Genomic DNA, 15367 nt, shown 5'->3' on the forward strand with positions numbered 1-15367 from the left:
CTACACAAAGGAGGCAATAATAACAATGTTACTTATTTCCATCCCATAGCCATCCTGTCTCCCATCTCTAAGCTCCTAGAAAAGTGTATCCAACTACAACTCCTACCACATCTCTTAGATAATCACCTACTAACTCCCACACAACATGGATTCAGACCAGGTCACAGTACTATGACAGCCCTCCTCTCCTTCCTTGAAACTGTAAACAAAGCCAGGGACTCTGGTCATATTGTTTCTACCCTACTACTTGACCTTTCTAAGGCCTTTGACACTATTTCTCATACCCTACTTTTAACTAAACTCTCTACACTCAACCTATCTCCTTCCTCTTTGAACTTGTTCTCCAGCTACTTATCCAATAGATATCAAGCAGTAAAATGGAAAAAGGCCACCTCCTCATTCCTCAATACCACAACCGGAGTTCCCCAAGGTTCCATACTGGGTCCCCTCCTCTTTAATATATTTATAAATGATTTCCGCAACTCTATCCCTTTCTTGAATATCATCCAATACGCAGATGATTCAACTATTACCTGTTCTGCCTCATCTATTCCTACACTCCTAAAGCTTACTCAAGATGCTTTCTCAACCACTGAGCAATGGATGAAAAAGAATCACCTAGCACTCAATGCCTCTAAAACCAAATTAATGGTATTTACTCCCTCCAAAGTCACCTCTTTCGACACAAACTCATTCTCTATTACCAGTCAAAATAACACATCTCTGGAACTGGTGTCTGTGACCAAGTTACTTGGGGTCCAAATAGATAGTCAGCTCAAATTCAATTCCCACTTACAGCTAAATATAAAAAAAAACCATCAAAAACTAGGCATGCTCTACCGACAAAATCATTATCTTACACCTGCCACTAAAATCACTCTCTCTACATCTTTTCTTATCCCCTCCCTTCTCTATGGAGCTCCACTCCTATCTAATCTATAATCCTCACTGAAAACACAACTTTCCTCTTGCTACAACAAAATTGCCAAGTTTGCTACCAGCCATATGTCCTCCACTCACCACTGTTTCTCTCTCCACATACTAAAATGGTTAGAACTACCCAATCATCTCACCTATACTCAACTTACTCTTGCTCACAAACTCATTTTCAACCCCTCCATCTGTCCCTCCCTTTCTTCTGCCTTTAAAATGCACCTACCTGACAGAGTATTAAGGTCTAACAACCAAAATCTATTAGAAGTATACAAACCAACTCGTCCCCCCGGCAAAAATCTTCTATCCTATGGTCTAGCACATCTCTGGAACTCCCTACCGCTGTCCATTCGTACCACCCCTAACTGCTTTATTTTCAAAAAATCTCTCCACTCACATCTAGTAACCCAGTGGGAATGCTCCTGCTCCCACCCCACATAACGTACGCTGGCTATTTCCATCTTCCCTTCTTCCCCTGTTTACACTAGCAATTTTCATTTTTCTTATCTCTTAACTCATACCTCCTTCTAACTCCTAAGATATTTGCAAAGAATGCAATAAGCTGCACCTCTTAAGTGTATGCTTCCTATGATGTAATGGCTCTCAGTATTTATTTTGTAATGTTCCTTTTGCTAGTCTGTATCATCTGTAAGTTTCATCTCTAGTCTGTATTAATTGTAATGTTTACTCTGATCTATGACACTTGTAAAATTATAATCAAAAACCTATTGTAACCTTGATTGTTTTTGGAGCTTTTCTTCCCCAGGACTCCATTGAAAACAGGTTCTTTTTGGCCCAGTGGACTATCCTGGTAAACCAACTGCAAATAAATAAATCTCCACTGAATCTTGAATTACTCATTTTCTTCCAGACATTCCATCCTTACTTGGCATTAAAAGACAAGACACTCATCTACTAAATTAGCTCCTTTTGCTGAGTAAAAAGAAACCAGACATTCCATCCTTACTTGGCATCTACTAAATTAGCTCCCTTTGCTGAGTAAAAAGAAATGACCAATCAGGTAACATATTTGGAAGTGTTCTTTTACGCCTCATTAAAAAAAGCTAAACTCTTTCATCATCATCATCATCTTTTCCACATGATTCTTTGACGCCAAACACAACAGGATTATTGGTAATGTCATCTTAGGAAGAAAAATTAACATGCATATAGCCTCAGTCTACCAGCCTTCTTCCTTCTCTTTGCAATATTTGAATTACTTAAATCTGTTACCTTGGCTGAATAAAATAACTTTACTAGTTCAGATGAGCTAAACAGAGACTGGAATGGTCCACATTATTACAAACCAAAAATACTACCATCCATTTAAATCTTAATCATCTAATCTTGTCACTTACTCTAACCTACCACCCCACAAGGCTTCCAGTTTGATCTTCAGGATGTCCATCTGACCATCACCTATCACACTCTCCGTCAGTAGTCATATACCCTTCTTCTTTGTTTTTGTTTTTTTGTCCATAAACCCTCCATATATCCCTTACTTTAAATGTTGATTATTTCCAAACTGCAGAGATGCACTTGTAAAGTCCTGCAATGACTGGTCTATGCTTCACTCACTCTCTAATTTTAATAACATTCTCAGCATATTTTAATACACTCCCTGCCCAATCCTTTGTGAATTACAAACTCTTCTTCAGGATCACTTCAATAAAGCCTGCTTCAGTTCTCCCGCAGATAACTGACTGGTAAATTGACACAAACAAAACAAACAGTCGTCAGGACTTGTCGGTATCACTCTCTCAACTGTGCACAGCTTTTGGACCTTTTAGATAATCATATCTCTGTGACTGACTCCTATAATCATTTAGGGGGTTACTGGAACTTTCTATAACTTCCCATTCTCACGTTGACGATTCTACTCACAAAGTCCTTATTAACATGCACATCAACTGAATAACCTTCTCCACATAGAAACTAGAAAATATGTTATCAAAAATATGCTTATCTATAAACTAAAATGAGCAGTTTTTCTGTCTCATTAGGAAACACCTGAAATGACAGTGAGTTGTAAAAAGCATAAATAAAACATGCCATTTTATCAATCCTCCAGATGTCAGAACCTATCACTGTACCCACTTTATCTTCACAACACCCTTCCCACTGACTAAAGATTTACCTTCATGCTGGCATCATACTTTACAGACTAGTCTCACCAAACATTTCACTCCTGCTCTCCTGTCTTCGGAAAAACCTCTTCCTGCTACAAAATGGCATTCTAATAACTCAGGAAAACTAGCTTTACTCAGACTTCCATTTACTCTGTTTAGCACAGCGACAATTGTCCATAAATTTGCTCATAACGTAGGGAACTCAAATTATTTTAATGTTATAGATTGTCCAAACCATAATACATTCAGAATCACTTTCCAAAAAGTACAGTTTTGTACCTACCATAAATGTAGATGTTCGAAGATCCACATTGCTGCAGTCCTTACTTATGGGTAGTCCGCTGTCCTCGGTCGGCCCGAATACCAAAGTATTAGGCTGGCGTCGGTCATGGGCGCACAGCCCTGACATCAGAGCGTCAGGGTATAAAAGCGCATGACCGACGTCATATCCTCAGTCTTTTCTTGCCCCAGATGTCAGAAGGCCCTAAAAGAAAGGTCACAGCCAAAAAACAGAGTACCTTCCCAAAAGATATGCCCAACTACAGCCATCACCCAAACCATATAACCATGCTAAGCTACAGAGGGGAAGGAGGGAGGGAAAATTGGACTGCAGCAATGTGGATCTTCGAACATCTACATTTATGGTAGGTACAAAACTGTACTATGTTCTTCATCTCACATTGCTGCAGTCCTTACTTATGGGTAGAATCCCAAAGCAACGGGAAAGGGAGGTTGGCAAAATCATAAAGCATTAGGGGCTGCTAAAATGCCCTGTAATATTGCAGTGGCAAATCCAGCCCTAGATTTAGAATAAAGAGGAAGGTGGTAATGTTTAGAAAAAGTATGTACTGAACTCCAAGTGGCTGCTTCCAAAATATCCTTTGTAGCTAACCCCCTTAGAAAGGCAGTAGAAGTTGCAGTAGCTCTAGTGGAATGAGGTCTGATTCCAGTCGGAATCTCCTTACCATGATGGGAATAACAAAAGAAATACAAAACCCAATCCATTTAGAAATAGTTTGTTTTGAAACAGGTCTACCCTGTGAACCCAAAGCAAAAGAAACAAACAACTGCTGAGACTGTCTGAACTCCTTGGTTCTGCTCAAATAATAACGCAACTGCCTGTGAATATCCAAAGTATGCAAAATCTTCTCCCCTTTATTTTGAGGATTTGCATAAAAAGTAGGCAAATGAATAGTTTGGTTTAAGGCCACACTAGAAACCACTTTAGGCATAAAGGAAGGATTAGTACGCAAAGATACCCTATCCTTATGAAAAATCAAGAAAGGCTCCACTGCCATAAGGGCCTGTAATTCAGAAACCCTTCTTGCAGAAGTAATGGCCAACAAAAAAGCAGTTTTCCATGACAAATACTTTAACTTGGCAGTAGCTGCAGGCTCAAAAGGTTGTAGAGTAAGCTTTTCCAACACAAAATTGAGATCCCAAGCAGGAGTAGGAGCTCTACGTGGGGGTCTTATGTTCTTTGCCCCTCTGAGAAACTGCTTAAACAAAGGATGAGAGAATAAAGGAGGGTCACAGTCATAATTAGCCGAAATGGCTGCAGCATGAACCTTTATGGAGGAGAAGGACAAACCTTTGTCTAATAACTCAGTAAGATATTGTAAGGAAGCACTCAAATTAGGCTTGGAAACATCAAAGTCCTTCCCTTTGCTCCAAATAAAAAATCTCCTCCATTTATCAGCATAAACTTTCCTTGTACTAGGCCTCCTGGCCTCCAAAATAACATTCAAAACTTGTTGTGGAAGCTGAGAACCTCCAGAATCTAAAACAGAATATGCCAGGCCATTAGATGCAGAGACTGAATTCTGACATTGAGAAAGTGATTGCCCTCCTGAGACAAAAGGTGTGGAATCAAAGGCAGAGGCCATGGAGGCTCTCGGACCAAACTCCTCAGTAGTGGGTACCAGTGCTGTCGAGGCCAATCCGGTGCTATCAGGATCATGGATGGCTTGTCTTGTCTGGCCTTCAAGAGAACCTTGGGCAGAAGAGGTAGAGGTGGAAAGGCATATACATGAAGATTGTTCCAACTGAATGACAGAGCGTCCACCTTCCAAGCTGTGGGATGAAACCTTTTTGTGCAAAACTTTGGCAACTGGTAATTTAGTGGAGAAGCAAACAGATCTATGTCTGGAGTTCCCCATGACACTGTCAATTTTTGAAATACCTGAGGATCCAATTTCCACTCGTGAGGATCCACTATTTGTCTGCTCAATACATCTGCTAAGGAGTTCTGTGCTCCTGGTAGAAATCTTGCCTGAAAATTGAGGTTGTAACTGAGAGCTGTCTCCCACAAAATCATCGCTTGTTTGCAAAGAGGGTACGAATGAGTTCCCCCTTGCTTGTTGATGTACCACATGACAGTTGTGTTGTCTGTTAGAATCAACACCTGCCCTGGGTGAAGTAAATCCTTGAAAGCCATCAATGCAAATTGTACTGCTAACATCTCCTTCAAGTTGATATGCAAATGTTGAAGTTTGGCAGGCCACGTGTCTTGCACCCATTTTCCATTGAGGTGTGCTCCCCAAGCCTTGTCCGAGGCATCCGTCATTAGAATCTGACTCGCCTCTGGTCGGGTCACAGAGAGTCCCTTGTTTAGGTGACATTCCTGAGCCCACCACAAAAATTCCTTCTGAATGCAAGGTATTATCTGAATGACAGTGTCTAGATCCTGGCAGTGTTGTGTCCATAGATTTTTGAGATACCACTGAAGCTTCCTCATATGCAATTTGGCATTGGGAAGCACCAGAATACAAGATGCCATGAACCCCAAGGCTTGAAGGACTGTCCTTGTAGTCAGCCTGGACTGTAGAGACATTTGATGGAAATAAGGTGAAAGACTTTTCTGTTTGTCCGGGGTCAAAAAGGCCATCTGGGAAGCTGTATTCAGTCTCACACCCAGAAAGCACATGTCCTGAGAGGGTACTAGACTGGACTTTGTTTCGTTCACAGAATACCCTAGGCATCTTAACACTACCATCACATACTGTAGATGCTGAAGAAGCTCGTCCTTGTCTTGTGCAATAATCAGGCAATCGTCCAAATAAGGATAAATTTGTATTCCTTCCATCCTGAAAAAGGCTATCACTGGAGCCAGAACCTTTGTGAACACTCTGGGTGCAGTAGATAAGCCAAAGGGCAATGCAGAGAACTGATAATGTAAATTCCCAGCTCGAAAACGCAGGTACTTCCTGCAACTGGGCCTGATAGGAACATGAAGATAAGCCTCTTTTAGATCCAGAGTTACCATCCAGTGATCTTTTCCCAGCAGAGGCAAAAGCTGTTGTAATGTCAACATTTTGAACTTTGGAATGTCCAAATAAGTGTTGAGGAGAGATAAATCCAAAATCGGTCTCCACGTGTTCCCTTTCTTTGGTACTAGAAACAGGCGGGAATAAAACCCTAGACCCACTTCTGAAGGAGGTACTGGCTGTATAGCTCCCATGTGAAGAAGTAATGAAATCTGTTTGTGAGCCTCCATCCTTTGCCGAGGAGGAATGTCTGGCATACCTTTGAAAGGAGGCAATGTATGGAAATAAAACTTGTAACCTTTGTTTATAATGTCCAACACCCATTTGTCTTGGGTGATTAAAAACCAATTTTGCTTGAAGAGAGCTAGCTTTCCTCCCAAAGGAGCTGCCAGGCAAGAAGAATCTGGCAGCTGAAAATGCAGGCCATTGGGCCTCTTTACAAAAGGACTGGCCCCTACCCTCACCAGCAGATTGAGCAGGCGAACTCCATGTTCTAGGCCTAAAGGTACTCTGAGCTCTGCCCCTACCATGCCTAGATCTACCCCTAGACTGGGAATCAGAAGAAGGGTACGTCCACCCCTTAGCAGGCCAATTTCTACTAAACTTAGGAGGTTGAACCTGCAAAAAATCTTTAACAGTCTGCATAGACTTAGCCTTGTCCTCCATTTTCTTCAAAACAGACTCCACAGGAGGACCAAACAAAACTTCGGGCTGTAAAGGGGCATCCAGAATTCTAGACTTAACATGCTCAGATAAATTCTGATCCTTAAGCCAGGCATGCCTACGAAGAACTGAACCAGTGGCAGCCACTCTAGAAGAAGCCTGCAAAGCATCAAAACCACACTGCAAGGAATGTTTCCCCACCTGTTCAGAAACATGCACCAAATCTTGCAATTCTTTACACTCTATGCCCTCTGCCAAAGCATCCACTTTAGATTTTAGCTGAGAAAGGAGGAAATTCTGATATTTCAACATATGAAACTGGCAATTTAAAGCCCTCATTGCTAAAGTAGAAGAGGTGTACACCTTCTTACCCCATCTGTCCAAAGCTCTAGCTTCCTTATCTAGAGGAACCGGATTCTTTACAACAGAAGCCCTAACACCCTTAGGCCCCTGACTAATAGTTTCTGGGTCCGCCCTAGGACTCTTATATAGGTATTTATGAGCCTCAGGTACCCTATAATACATGTCCGGTTTAACTGGTGCAAAAGGCATAGAATCTGGATTAAATGAGGCCTCCGAAAAAACATCCTGAACAACATCCAAAACAGGAGGAATAGCCAAGGGTCTATGCTGTGGTAAAAACAAGAACTCTCTAAGCCTCTTTCTGGAATCTGAGTAATCCTGTCATTCCCACTTAAAATGTTCCCTCATAGAGTGTAAGGTTTCTGAAAATGAAAAATCCTCTGGAGGGGAAGCAGAAGGAGTAGAATCCTCTGCATCGGAATCCGAATAAGGAGGAAAATCTTGAATATCTTCAGCAGAAGACTCAGAATCATCTGAGGCCTGCTCCAAAATTTCCAACTCTGGCTCTACCCTGGGCCTCTTATCAGGAGGGGGCATGGAACCTCTAATTAAAGTAATCAAATCTTCTGCCATTTTAAGCATATGCTTCTTAGGTACAGACCCTGAAGAACCAGAACTAACTCCAGAAGAAGGCAAAACAGACCTGCCCTTAGAAGGAGCCCTAGAAACAGTAGCAGAAGGCCTAACCCCCTTAGGCAAAGAAGGGAGAATAGTAACCTGAGAGGCCCCTTCAGCCTGACCTGACTCCTGTGAGGTCACATCCTGTAAAATCAAGGTTTCCCCCTGAGACTCAACAGAAATTTCAGCCGGATCCACCTGTTCCACTGCAGTCTCTAAAGGACCGGCGTCCGAAATGGACGAATCATCCTGCCTAGGCTTTACAGATTTGTCTTTACGCTTCTTCAGGAAGCGGGCCGGAGGATCCGACGGCATATTATAATTACACCGTTTGCCAAAGACTAACCTAGCGCAATCTAGCCTTCTCTTAATAGTGCGCTTATTAAACCTAGCACAAAACCGACACCCAACTACGCGTGCTCGGTCCCAAGCAAGGGATACAAAGCGGTGGTAATCCCTATGCGGTATCTGCTTCCCACAAGAAATACAATTATTCACTTTTTCTGACATCCGGTAAATAACTGAGGCAAGAAAAAACAAAAATGCTCCCCAACGGGGTACTTAGCCCAACTTGGTATGTCTGAAACTCCGAAAACGAAAAATTTCAGAAAGCCGAACGGCACTTGCAACGCTGCTTCTGCATCGGACCATGCGGCAAAAAAGACTGAGGATATGACGTCGGTCATGCGCTTTTATACCCTGACGCTCTGATGTCAGGGCTGTGCGCCCATGACCAACGTCAGCCTAATACTTTGGTATTCGGGCCGACCGAGGACAGCGGACTACCCATAAGTAAGGACTGCAGCAATGTGAGATGAAGAACATCTATATGTTTAAATCTTCTAAATGCAAATGACTTTCTCGACCTCTGTAATACTTTTATCTTCCTTCAACAGCTCTACTCTCCTAGACGTTATTTTTGATCTGATATAAGCTATTTCACTGTGTCACTGTACTACTCTCTCACTTCTATTATATATTTTCATTTAGTTATTCTGCAAATTAAAACAACAGTTGTAAACATCTCTGTAAATTAACTCAGTAGCTCTGTAAATTTGTGTAAGTCATTTTTAATATTTGTGCTTTTGGCATTTGTTGAGGCTGAAAATGGTCATTAGAGCAACCTTTCTATTAAGTTAACAGGGGTTTAATGAATACAATGTAACAGACATAACGAATCTGCCAAGGAATGTCATTGATTCAGGTATGTTTACTAAGTAACTGTTCTCAGAACACAGGCTACTGATTACTGATGGAATTAGCCATAAGTCTAGAGACAAAGATAAAGCAGAGATAAATTAGAGGTCAGTATTATAAAAGCATCATCATCATCATCACTCTTACAGTTCAGTCTAGCAGGTTTAGCTAATAACAGTTGGAGCTGGTAATGAGACAGAAGTAAGCTTGAAGATGGTGACAGTTCACAACAAAATTTCCAAGAAAGTGAGCTGAGATGTGCTAAAGATATGATGCAGGCAACCCATTTTTAGTCTTAGTATTAACGTGAGCTAAAACACTGAAAGAAAAATTCTGATATCAAATGAGGACTGCCTGCCCTATACAGACTACTTGGTTCCCACCATACTGGATAATACAGAGAATTAATTTAACCTGCAGATTATTTTTATCCCACACTGAATATGATTCTTAGTAAGAACTGTATTGTCTTTGTGTCATGCATTCTTGGGTTAACTTGCTAAATTTGACTTTCCGTGCAAGGTATGAAGATTATCTACTGCTGTTTTGGTAAAATAATGCATCCTGGTATCTCCATTGAGGTGCACAACTTATTTCAACAAATAACATCTTGATGCTGTCATACATTACGTTTTTGAAATCTGGCATTGACTTGGACTTAGATGGTACCCCTGAATTACTTGGAAGCTCTGATCATGTATTTATTTATTTATTTTACATTTGTTAACCGGGATGGTCCGACTGGACACAGGTCCATTTTCAGCGGAGGCCCAGGGAGAAAAGCTCCACAGTAAGTAAAATTTTACACAATATGTTAAAATACAGTATACAGAGAATTTTCAAACAATATGTTAAAATACAGTATACAGCAGAAAACATAACAAGACCTAAATATACAGGAAAAAATAGTTACACATGGTTAATAACAGAATAAGTATACAAATTCAATCAGCATTAGGAGAAGACCTAGACTGTAATATATATTACAGTAGGTATATTAGGAAGTGAGTTATATAAGTGGAATAATTTGAGGACTTATGTAATACATGGGCATAGCCAGTTATTCTTTAAGTGAGTTTTAAAGTGAGAAGAGGTAGGGGCAGAAATCAGAGCAGGAGGTAGATTATTCATAGGTTCATAGGTTCATAGATTAGTACCAGGCTAACTGCCCTTGTGAGCCATTTGAAGCCTAGCTATTTTCCCCATGTGAGAATCAAACTCTGCACCTTGTCTTTATAAGGTAAGCACCTTAACCATTATGCCAACCCTCCCACTCCTTATGCCACCCCTCCCACCCAGGTTCTAGCTATGGAGAGGGAGAACAGTGCTTTTCCTACAGTATTATTAGCCCTAGAGATACAGAGGAGGGGTTTGTCAGAAGATTGGAGAGGATGATTTGTATTATAGTGGGTGAGAAGTTGGCCTAGTGCAGGTTTTTTTTCTGGATGTGTTACCATATTGTAGGCGATGACTAATTGGTGATAGGTTAGTAGCTGGGGCAGTTCCAGCCATTGCAGTTCCCTTAGAGCCTGGCAATGGTGGGTTCTAAAGGTGGATTTGTTTCTAAACTTGGCGATTTTATTATAACATGATTCAAATCTGGCAAGGTCAAGTTTTCTAAGCTGGGTAAGAATTGGACCAGCATACATTAGGGTAGACAAGAGGTGAGTTTAGGCTAGGGTAATCCATGCTTGTTTCGGGAGAGATTTCCTGTGCTTATACAGTGTTCCCACTTTTTATGAACTTTTTTGATAGTTTGTGAAATGTGGATGTCGAAGTGTAGATTTTTATCAATTTCAATACCTAGGAGTTTGGTATGGTCAGGAGAGATAATAGTGCCATTTTTGGAGGAAAAAGTGAAGGATAGAGGGGTGGAAATGGTTTTGTTGGGGGTGAAAAGTAGTAATTTGGTTTTATTAGGGTTTAGGATAAGTTGGATCTGAGTGATCCAACTTTCCACAGAGATAAAGGATTCCTTGGTGAGTTGTTGTAGGGTGGGAAGAGATGGAGCTGAACAGATAAGAGTTGAATCGTCAGCGTATTGTATAAGTGAAGCATGCTGTGTGGTGGTATGGAGATTATTGGTAAGGGACTTGAGTATTACTCCCTTTCTGTCTTTTTTCATTAAGGCTCTACATTTTAAACCAATTTATCATCTCTTTTTAAAGTGCCTGGTCTTGTGCATGTATCATCCTCACACTTTATTTTCTTAAAATCATATGGTCTACAAAAATTCATCAATAATCTAGCTAAGGCTCTCTATCTGTCTTTACAGAAGGACGATGTTTTCTGCTGATGATACCTGCCAGGCGGATTCTAGTGTTCCACCTGACCCCTCAACTCTTTCCTACATGACTGTCTTATGTTTGTATCATACGATGTGGTAATACTCAAGTCCCTTACCGTATTTAGTATTTCTGCTACTTCTATAACTTGTGTCCATCTTTCCTTTGTTATTTTCCTGAATGCATTTTGTTTGCATTGAATTTAAGTTGTCACATTGCAGACCATTTGAGTCATGCTCATCCTTTCTACACGTGCATATGTCTCAGCTTGATTAGACTATGGAGTGCTATCAGCAAACACAGCAGGCCCCCTTACAGTCATTCTGCAATGTCACAACGAAACACATCAAATCCAGCAATTAGCTCTACTAAAGGCATTAAATACAGCTCCTACCACTATTAAAGGCATTAAATCCAGCACCTAGCTCTATTAAAGACATTAAATACAGCTCCTAGCACTACTAAAGGCATTAAATATAGCTCCTAGCACTATTAAAGGCATTAAATACAGTTCCTAGCTGAGCTCTACTAAAGACATTAACTACAATTCCTAGCTCTACTAAAGGTATTAAATACAGCTCCTAGCACTACTAAAGAAATTAAATACAGTTCCTAGCACTATTATAGGCATTAACTACAACTCCTAGCTCTACTAAAGGTATTAAATACAGTTCCTAGCACTACTAAAGGCATTAAATACAGCTCCTAGCTCTACTAAAGACATTAAATTCAGCTCCCAGCACTACTAAAAGCATTAAATACAACTCCTAGCTCTACTAAAGGCATTACATTCAGCTCCTACCACTATTAAATGCATTAACTACAACTCCTAGCTCTACTAAAGGTATTACGTACAGCTCCCAGCACTACTAAAGGCATTAAATACAACTCCTAGCTCTACTAAAGACATTAAATATACCTCCAAGCACTATTAAAGGCATTAACTATGTCCTAGCTCTACTAAAGGTATTAAATACAACACCCAGCACCACTAAATGAATTAAATACAGCTCCTAGCACTATTAAAGGCATTAAATAAAGTTCCCAGCTCTACTAAATACATTAAATACAGTTCCTAGCACTATTAAATGCATTAGATACAGTTCCTAGCTCTACTAAAGGTATTAAATACAGTTGCTAGCACTACTAAAGACATTAAATACAGATCCTAGCTCTACTAAAAGTATTAAATACAGGTTCCAGCTCTACTAAATGCATTAAATACAGTTTCTATTACTACTAAAGGCATTAAATACAGCTGCTAACACTACTAAACACAATAAATACAGCTCATAGCTCTTCTAAAGACATTAAATACAGCTCCTAGCACTATTAAAGGCATTAACTACAACTCCTAGCTCTACTAAAGGCAGTAACTACAACTCCTAGCACTACTAAAGGTATTAAATACAGTTCCTAGCACTACTAAAAGCATTAATTTAACTCCTAGCTCTACCACAGGTATTAAATACAACTCCTAGCACTCCTAAAGGCATTACATACAGCTCCTAGCTCTACTAAGCACATTAAATACAGATCCTACCACTACTAAAGGCATTAACTACAACTCCCAGCTCTACTAAATTTATTAAATACAACTCCAAGCACTCCTAAAGGCATTAAATGCAGCTCCTAGCTCTACTAAACACATTAGATACAGATCCTAGCAGTATTAAAGGCATTAACTACAACTCCTAGCTCTACTAAACACATTAAATACACATCCTAGCACTATTAAAGGCATTACCTATAACACCTAACACTACTAAAGGCATTAAATACAGCTCCCAACACTATTAAGGGCATCAACTACAACTCATAGCTCTACTACAGGCATTAAATACAGCTACTAGCACTACTAAATGCATTAAATACAGCTCCTAGCACTATTAAAGGCATTAACTACAATTCCTAGTTCTAGTAAAGGTATTAAATACAGCTCCTAGCATTATTAAAGGCATTAAATACAGCTCCTAGCTCTACTAAAGGTATTAAATACAACTCCTAGCTCTCCTAAAGGTGTTAAATACAGCTCATAGCTCTACTAAAGACATTAAATACAGCTACTAGCACTATTAAAGGCATTAACTAGAACTACTAGCTCTACTAAAGGTATTAAATACAGCTCCTAGCACTACTAAAGGCATTAAATTCAGCTCCCAGCACTATTAAGAGCATTAACTACAACTCCTAGCTCTACTAAAGGCATTAAATACACCTCCTAGCACTATTAAAGTCATTAACTACAAGTCCAGGCTCTGCTAAAGGCATTAAATACAGTTTTTAGCACTAAGGCATTAAATGCAACTCCTAGCGCTACTTGTTTGTCTTTTCGGCTTTTCCCGGTTAGGGGTCGCCAAAGCAGAACTCCGGTCCACTAATGATTAGCAGTAGATTTTTTTTTTATGGTGCCGAGTTGCCAGCCCAATGCCCAACCTTCAGCGAAGGCACGACCACTCACACATGTCTTTCGGAGGCCACTAAACCGCGGGGAGGACATGCAGACTCCACACTCCTAGCTCTACTAAAGGTATTAAATACAACTCCTAGCACACCTAAAGGCATTAAATACAGCTCCTAGCTCTACAAAAGACATTAAATACAGCTCCTAGCACTATTAAAGGCATTAACTACAACTCCTAGCTCTACTAAAGGTATTAAATACAGCTCCTAGCACTACTAAAGCCATTAAATACAGCTCCCAGCACTATTAAGGGCATTAACTACAACACCTAGCTCTACAAAAGGCATTAAATACAGCTCCTAGCACTACTAAAGGTATTAAATACAGCTCGTGGCACTACTAAAGACATTAAATTCAGATCCTAGCTCTACTAAAGGTATTAAATACAGATCCCAGCTCTACTAAAGGCATTAAATACAGTTTTTTTTACTAATAAAGGCATTAAATACAGCTCCTAGCACTAATAAAGGCATTAACTACATCTCCTAGCTCTACTAAAGGCATTAACTACATCTCCTAGCACTACTAAAAGTATTAAATACAGTTCCAAGCACTACTAAAAACATTAAATGTAACTCCTAGCTCTACTAACAGTATTAAATACAACCCCTAGCACTCCTAAAGGCATTACATGCAGATCTAGCTCTACTAAGCACATTAACTACAGCTCCTAACTCTACTAAAGGCATTAACTACAACTCCTAGCACTATTAAAGGTATTAAATACAGTTCCAGTCTATACTGAAGACATTAAAAATGGCTCCTAGCACTACTAAACACGTTAAATACAGCTGCTAGCTCTACTAAAGGCATTAAATACGGTTTCTAGCTCTACTAAAGGTATTAAATACAGCTCCCAGCACTACTAAAGGCATTAAATATGGCTCCTAGTGCTACTAAACATGTTCACTATAGCTCCTAGAACAACTAAAAGCATTATATACAGATCCCAGCACTATTAAAGGCATTAACTACAACTCCTAGCTCTACTAAAGGCATTAAATACAGCTCTTAGCACTACTAAAGGCATTAAATACAGCTCCTAGCACTATTAAAGGCATTACCTACAACTCCTAGCTCTACTAACGGTATTAAATACAGTTCCAAGCACTACTAAAGACATTAAATACAGCTCAAAGCACTATTAAAGGCATTAACTACAACTCCTAGTTTTACTAAGTACGTTAAATACAGTCCCTAGCACTATTAAAGGCATTAAATACAGTTCCTAGCTCCACTAAATACATTAAATACAGTTCCTAGCACTATTAAAGGCAATAAATACAGTTCCTAGCTCCACTAAATACATTAAATACAGTTCCAAGCACTATTAAAGGCATTAAATACAGTTCCTAGCTCTGCTAAATACATTAAATACAGTTCCTAGCACTATTAAAGGCATTAAATACAGTTCATAGCTCTACTAAAGGTATTAAATACAATTCCTAG

General features: G+C 39.8%; 1 protein-coding gene across 3 annotated transcripts in view; it reads right to left on the minus strand.

Annotated features, from left to right (window-relative positions):
* Positions 1-15367, minus strand: part of IQSEC3 (IQ motif and Sec7 domain ArfGEF 3) — a 3183686-nt gene that overhangs the window by 2103685 nt on the left and 1064634 nt on the right. The gene's annotated exons all lie outside the window — the stretch shown is intronic.

Source organism: Protopterus annectens, chromosome 11.part0, assembly GCF_019279795.1.
Source record: "Protopterus annectens isolate FY-2018-M chromosome 11.part0, PAN1.0, whole genome shotgun sequence".
NCBI classification, from domain to species: domain Eukaryota; kingdom Metazoa; phylum Chordata; order Ceratodontiformes; family Protopteridae; genus Protopterus; species Protopterus annectens.